The sequence below is a fragment of the Crocuta crocuta genome, unplaced genomic scaffold, assembly GCF_008692635.1.
Source record: "Crocuta crocuta isolate KB4526 unplaced genomic scaffold, BGI_CrCroc_1.0 scaffold127, whole genome shotgun sequence".
NCBI classification, from domain to species: domain Eukaryota; kingdom Metazoa; phylum Chordata; class Mammalia; order Carnivora; family Hyaenidae; genus Crocuta; species Crocuta crocuta.
In genome coordinates this window covers 282,323-290,271 of record NW_027532008.1, presented here as the reverse complement: position 1 = coordinate 290,271, position 7,949 = coordinate 282,323, and positions in this window count along the sequence as shown.

The following is a 7,949-nucleotide window of genomic DNA, read 5'->3' as shown; positions in this document are numbered from 1 at the left end:
CCCATCTGCTCCTGGCTCAAGCCTCTGTGCCCACTCTGCCCAGGGCCGGAGACTTTCTGAGCATCTCCTGTGCTGGTGCTGGCTCATTCTGGAAGAACGAGGGTCTGTGGACAGCTCCCGGCCCCGGTCACTAACTAAAGCCATCCGAACCGATTTCTCGCTATATAGCCTAGCGGTTCCGTCTGGCACAGCCACCTTTCTAGAACCCTTGCCTGCTCCCCCCGGAGCCCCTGTCTTTCTGTCTCTGGCCATCCCTTCCCTGTGGGAAAGTCTCCCCTCCTGTTTTGCCCAGTGTCTCCAGGGCTCATTCCCCAGCTTGGAGGGGCCCATGAAAGAAGAGGCAGAGGGTAGGTTGGGGCGGGAAGGTTAAAGGAAGAGTGAGACCCCTCCCCTTTTCTCCAAAGATAAGCTGTCACCCCCAACCCCCCGGAGAGGGTAGAATGAGTCAGACGCTCACTTTCCCTGGGGGGGCAGAGCTGGGGTGGAGACGAGCAAGAACAATGCTGCCTAAACCAGCGGAGAAAATGACCCAGATGCTGTCAATTCCTCGGCACGGGGGTCCCTCTCTCTGCCCTCCTGGTCTCAAGGCAGGACAGATCTTTGTTCCCCTGTAGTTCACACTTCAAGTGGGTTGTTATCTTCTCTTACTAAAAGTGTAATTCACTTGGGACGCCTGGATGGCTCCGTTGGTTAAGCATCCAGCTCTTGATTTTGGCTCAGTTCATGATCCCAGGGTCATGGGAATGAGCCCCGAGTCGGGCTCTGTGCTGACAGTGCAGTGCCTGCTTGGGATTCTGTCTCTCCCTCTGTCTCTGCCCCTCCCTGCTCCTGCTCCCTCGCTTGCACGTGTCCTCTCTCAAACTAAATAAATAAACTCAAAAATAAGAGTGCAATTCATTTAAGGTTCTTTGGTGGTGATTTTATTTCTCCCAAGTATATTCTATCTGAGAAGATTAATGCCAAAAAATGAGATCCATTAACAAGTGCTAAGCAACCAGTCCTGAGAGGAGGGGATTTAGAGTAAGAGGAACAGAAGAAGCAAACTCACACTGGGCTGTTCTGCTGGGATCCCTGGTTCAGAGTTTACACCCACACAGTGAGAGCCTGTGGTACTGAAATTCAAGTTCATTTTGGAGTCTAAAGATGAAGACGATGAGCCCTGTGCAGCAACAATGACCCCTGTGTGGCAGACAGAGGGGACTCTGATCTCGACCCTGAAGGTGTATCTTCTCCCAAGGCCGTGAACCTGTTGGTGCACAGCCTGCTCATTCCCCAGCCCCCTTTGAGGTGCACATCAGCCCTTGCCCACATGCCTGGGCAGTAAGTAAAAACCTAACTGCCCTCTCAGCCCTCCCCTCCACCACGAACCAGGAAGCAAGCCAGGAAGCTTCATCTATTAGAAACCTTTCTGGGTGCAGATAGGGGCATGGGAGGGAGGATTGGGAGGGAGAAGAGAGAGAGATTCCCTGTGTCCCCACCACCCACATAGGCTAGGAGAAGGCAAAGGGGTCAGGCGGCCACCAATGAATTTCTGAATGGTGACTTGCAGAGATGCCCCCAAACCCAGTGTTCTGCCTGGGGTGGCCTCCATGAGGACTGAAGGGTTAACTGCTTCAGGAGCTCAAATAAAGTCCCCAGGACTCCCACCCACCCACTCACCCTATGATTAATTCAGCCTGGTAAAGTGGTATTTGCACTGGAAATTTAATCATCACTTCTGATGATAATGGAATTAAGAAATAAATGGAAAGTGTCAAGTACTGTATTAGGCGAGTGGGATGACCAAGTCAGGGGGACAGCCGCCTGGCTCCACGGTGAGTGTCTTTACAGTCCTGAGAAACTGGACATGTTCCTGGTTCCATAATTGGGGAACAAGAGCAAGGGATGGTTGGGATTTGGGGGTAGGGGTGTCGGGGGATGGGACAGAGGGCGTGGGCAGGGTGCAGAGCCGCTCAGACCAGCTCACAGAGAATGGGTGGTTAAATTTTTTGGACACTCGGTCAGCCAGATGTTCAACGCAGCCACAATTAAAAATTAAATTCTATAATCTTATAATTACATAAATCACATTAACAACAAAGGCAATCAGCATTCAACCTCATCAGATTCAAATTACTTTATCATATTTTACTATTATGTATGTGTTTGAGATTATTTACTCATGCGATATTAGGATGGTGGAAATACTACATGATGCTGCATGGCTCTGTGCGTCTTCCGAATTTCGCACTTAACGCCATGGCATCGGCGATTTGGAGATGACTAGGGTGGGAGCATCTACCGGCAAACACCCCAAATCGGGGCCAACTCAGAAAGCAGAAATCACAAAAGTAATTTGAAGAGGGAAAATTCGATACAAAGAATTATTAGCTAGTAAAAAATGACTACAAAAGGAATAAAATGGAATGTTAAGACAGGAATCTAAAAGGTGGGGCGTCGCTTCTGTTACCTCGATGGCCGAGGAATAGGGCTCAATGAGCGAGGCAAGAAGGTCACACTGTTCAAGGCCAAGACTGATATTGGAGGAAATGATATGACTGCAGCCCGAGGAAACGGTCCATAGTCAAGGGACCAGAGCCAGTCAGTAGGAAGCTACCCTGGGTGATAATGTTGCTCTTGGGAAATGGAGAGTCAATGGCTGCTTTCATGCCACTGGCTACCATGCCACAGGAGCAAGAGGAAAAGAAAAACAGAACCTGGATGGGAAATTCATCTTATTTTTCTAATTGTAGTAAAATACACACATCATAAATTTTACCATCTCCACCATTTTTAAGCGTATGGTGCTGTGCTATTAAATACATTCTTAATGCTCTACAGCCATCACCACCATCCATCTCCAGAGCTTTTTTCATCTTGCAAAACTGATGCTCTTTAAGTACAGTTAGTCTGTGGCAACCACCATTCTACTTTCTGGCTTTAGGATTCTGGCTACTCTAAGTATCGCATATTTGTGGAATCATACAGTATCTGTCCTTCAGTAACAGGCTTATCTCAGTTGGCGTAATGCCCTCATAATCCATGTTGTAGTATGTGTCCTAAGTGCCTTCCTTTTTAAGCCTGAAGAATGTTCCATTGTATGTATAGACTATACTATGCATGTCCTTTCATCCGTTGATGGATGGTGGAATGCTTCCATTTTTGCTATTGTAAATGCTCTGGATGATAAGTGTACCAATATCTCTTTAAGATCTGATTTCTTTGCTTTTGGATATACACCCCAAAGTGGAATTGCTGGATCATACAGTAATTCTATTCTGGTTTCAAGGAACAATCATATTGTTTTCTTGTTGTAGCATGTATACCATTTTACACTCACACAGACATTGCACAGTCTTCCACATGCTCACCAACACTTGTTATTTTCTGAGTGTTTTGTTTTGCTTTGGAAAGTGGATGTGAAGTGGTGTCTTATCATGATTCTGATTTGCATTTCACTAATGATCCATGACACTGACCATCTTTTCATGTGCTTCTTGGCCATTTGTATCTCTTCTCTACTTGAATAGAAATGAATATGTAAGCCCTTTGTGCATTTTTTAATTGGATGGTTTGGTTTTGTTGTTGTTGTGTTTTAGAAATTCTCTATATATTCTGGATATCAATTCCTTATCAAATATATGATTCACAAATATTTTCCCATTGTGTAGGTCATCTTTTAACTCTGTGGATACTATCATTCGATGCACAATTTTTACAAGTTTTCTATTATCCAGTTTGTCTGCTTTTTCTTTTGTTGCCTGTGCCCTTGGTGTCATATCCAAATGGCCATTGCCACATCCAGTGTCATGAAGATATGCTCCAGGTTTTCTTCTAAGAGTATTTTAGTTTTAGGTCTTACATTTAGATCTTTGATACATTTTGAGTATGTGAATTCTTTTGCATGTGAATATACAGTTTCCCCAGCAACATTTGTTGAAAAGACTGCCCTTTCCTTATTGAATGGTTTTGGCCTCCTTGTCAAAATCGTTTGACCATATATGTGAGGGTTTATTTCTGGGCTCTCCATTCTATTCTTCTATTCTATATGTCTGTCTTTATGCCTGTATCATACTGTCTTTATTACTATAGATTTGTAGTAAGTTTTAAAATTGGGAATAATGAGTCCTCCAGCTTTGTTCTTTGTTTTGAAGATTGTTTTGCCTATTCTAGTTCCCTTGAGATTCTGTATGACTTTTAGAATGGGATTTTTTCTTTCTGCAAGATAATAAAGTCACTGAGATTTTGATAGGGATTTCATTGAATCTATAGATCACTTTGAGCAATATTGACATCTTAACAATATGAGTATTCGTGTTTTTTTAATGTTTACTTATTTTTGAGACAGACAGAGTGTGAGCGGGGGAGGAGTAGAGAGGGAGGGAGAAATAGAATCTGAAGTAGGCTCCAGGTTCTGAGCTGTCAACACAGAGCCCAATGCAGGGCTCAAACTCACAGGCGATGAGATCGAGATCATGACCTGAGCCAAAGTTGGACACTTAACCTACTGAGCCACCCAGGCGCCCCTACAGTATTAAGTATTCTAATCCACGAATTCGGGATGTGTTTCCATTTATGTCTTCATTAATCTCTTTAAGCACTGTGTTATGATTTTCACTGTACAAATCTTTCACATCCTTGGTTAGGTTAATCCCTAAACATTTTCTTCTTTTTGATGCTATTGTAAATAATTTTTTTCTGGATATAATTTTTTTTGGGATTGTTCATTATGAGTGTATAGAAACGCAACTGATTTTTGTGTGTTGACTTTGTATCCTTCTGCTTTGCCAATTTATTAAACCTAACAATATTTTTGTGTGGAATCATTAGGATTTTCTACATATAAAATCATATTATCTACATCAGAGATGATTCTACTTCTTCCTTTCCAATTTCAATGCCTTTTATTTCTTTTTCTTGCTTAATTGCTCTGGCTAGAACTTTCAGTGTCATGTTTAACAGAAGAGGCAAAAGGGAGCATTCTTGTCTTGTTCCTGATCTTAGAGGAAAAGCCTTTAGTCTTCCACCAATGAGTGAGATGTTTGTAAATTTTTCATAAATAACTTCTATTACATTGAGATAGTTTCCTTCTGTTCCTAGTTTGTTGAGTGTTTTTATCATGAGAGGGTGTTGAATTTTTTCTAATGCATTTTCTGTATCAGTTGAGATGATCATATGGTTTTTTCCTCCCCTTCATTCTGGTGTATTACATTGATCAATTTTCCTATGTTGAACTGTCCTTGCATTCCAGGAGTAAATCCCACTTGGTTATGGAGTACGATTTTGTGAATGTGCAGCTTAAATTTATTTGCTAGTGTTCTGTTAAGGATTTTTGCATCAGTATTCATTAGGAATATTGGTCTGCAGTTTTCTTGTAGTGCCTGTCTGGCTTTGATATCAAGGTAATGCTGGACTCACAGGATGATATGGGAAGTCATTCCTCCCACTTCAACTTTTTGAAAAAGTTTGGAAAGGGCTGACACTCATTTTTCTTTAAATGTTTGATAAAATTCACTAGTAGAGCCATCAGTTCTTGGACACCTCTTTTTTGGGGGGAGACTTTTTATCACACATTAGTTTCCTCACCAGTTATAAATCTGCTCAGATTTTCTATTTCTTCATGATTTAGTGTTGGTAGGTTTTGTGTTTCTAGGAATCTGTTCATTTCATCTGGGTCATCCAATTTGTTGGCATATAACTGTTCATAGGAGTCCCGTATAATTTTTTTTTTTTATTTCTGTCTCACGGGTACTAATGTCACCACTCCCATTTTTGATTTTAGTAATTTGAGTCTTATCTCTTTTTTCTTAGTGCATCAGGCTAAAGGTTTGTCAATCTTGTTGCTCTTTTCAAAGAACCAACTTTTGCTTTTTTTTATGTTCCTATTTTTTTATCCTCTAGTTCATTGGTTTCTGCTCTATTTTTTTATTATTTTCACCCTCCTGTTAGCTTTAGGTTTAGTTTGCCCTTAATTTTCTAGTTCCTTAAGTTGTAAAGTTTGGCTTTAGGTCAGAGATCTTGTTTTTCTGTTTTTGGGGTTTTTTTGTAATGCATTTACAGCTATACATTTCCCCCTTAGCACTGTTTTTTACTGTGTCCCATAAGTCTTGATGTGTTGTGTTTTTGTTTTCTTTCATCTCTAAGTATTTTCTAATTTCCCTTGTGACTTCTTCTTTGATCTATTGGTTGTTTAAGAGTGTATTGCTTAATTTCCCCCAATTTGTGAATTATCCAGTTTTACTTTTATTATTGATTTCTAACTTCATCCAGGTGTGGTCAGAGGAAATACTTTATGCGACATCTATCTCTTTGAGTGTACTGAAACTTCATTTGTGGCCTGACATACGGTCTGTGCTGGGAAATGTCCCACACCCACTTGGGAAGAATGTGTGCAGTCCTGCTGTGGGAAATGTGGTCCGTTTATGTCTAAGGGCTATATTGCCGATGGTGTCGAGTCCTCTAATTTCTTACTCATCTTCTGTCTGGTTGTGGCAAGCATCATAGACTCCAACTATTATTGTAGAACTCTTTCTCCCTTCAATCCTTTTGAGTTTTGCTACATATATTTTAATGGTCTGTCATTAGATGCATGAATGTTTATAATTGTACCTTCATTCTACATTGAACATTTTATTAATAGATAATGCCCTTTGTCTCTTGTAACCTTTTTTGGTTGAAAGCCCATTGTGTCTAAGTATGGCCACCCTTGCTCTCTTTTGGTTACTAAGTGCACAGAATATCCTTTCCACCTTTCACTTTTCAATCAATCCTCTTTTATAGCCTGGCAGTGTCTCCCCAGCGCCCCCTACTGACGAGGCCTAACACTGCGCCATCTGGCTCCGGGGAAATGTTTCAGTGACACAAGGCAGGGCAAAGAAGAGTGAAAATCGAGCTAAGAGGCCATAAACTGATAATAAGCACAGCCTCCTACTTTCCTGAGCGTTAACAGAGAGGTCTTTTCTAAAGACGCAGAGTTCCAGAAGTAGGCAAATTTCCAAGGCTTCATTTGATGCCAGAATCCACTTAATAAAATAACATATCGATGGTGAAGACATCATCGGCTCCCCGGCAGGCATTGCGTGTAGTGTACTCCATATACTATTTCATTTAATGCGCACGATGATCCTAGGGGGCAAGAAGCCTTATTTCCCCCATGTTACAAATGAGGGGAGACTGTGGTTGTGAGAGGTGAAGTCGTTTTGCCTTAAAAGACACAACAGCTATGGGTCAAATCCGGGCCCTTCTGCGATTACACCCTCTCACAATGAGTAGCTAATTATGACCGGCACCCCATAAGGATGGAGAGCTCAGGGGCACCTGGGTAGCTCTGTCGGTTAAACGTTCAACTTCATCTCAGGTCAGGATCTCACAGTTCAGGGGTTCGAGCCCCATGTCAGGCTCTGTGCTGATGGCTCAGAGCCTGGAACCCACTTTGGATTCAGCGTCTCCCTCTCTCCCTGCCCTTCTTCCCCCCCCCTCTCAAAAACAGATAAACATTACAAAATTTTTTTTAAAATGAGGAGCTTATTGGTTCTCAAGGTGGTCCATACTATCTCTGGACACTTTGTTGAAAATCTCTTCCTTCAGTCCACATCGAGGGCACGAACTCCTTCTTCCATGAAGAGACGTCTCTCATCCATATAGGGCTTTTCCTTCAACAGCCCCCTTCCTTCAGCATTCTGCACCGCGCTCTCCTGCCCAAGGTCAGGTTCTCACACTCCTTCTTCCAGAGTTTCTCTCCAGCGACAGTTTTCCCAGAGCAGGGCCCCACCGCCTGCCTTTGCCTGTCCCGAAGATCTGGCAAAGCAGGTCAGATCATTTCTCGGAGGCTTAGTCCTCCTCTTCTACGATTCCAGGGCTAAAATCCATGTCCAACTGGGTTCCTGCGAAAACTCCGTAAAATCACACACAAGAAAGCGCCCGCATGGTGATCGGCATGATAAAGATGGAAAGAAACTAGGTCTAGTCCG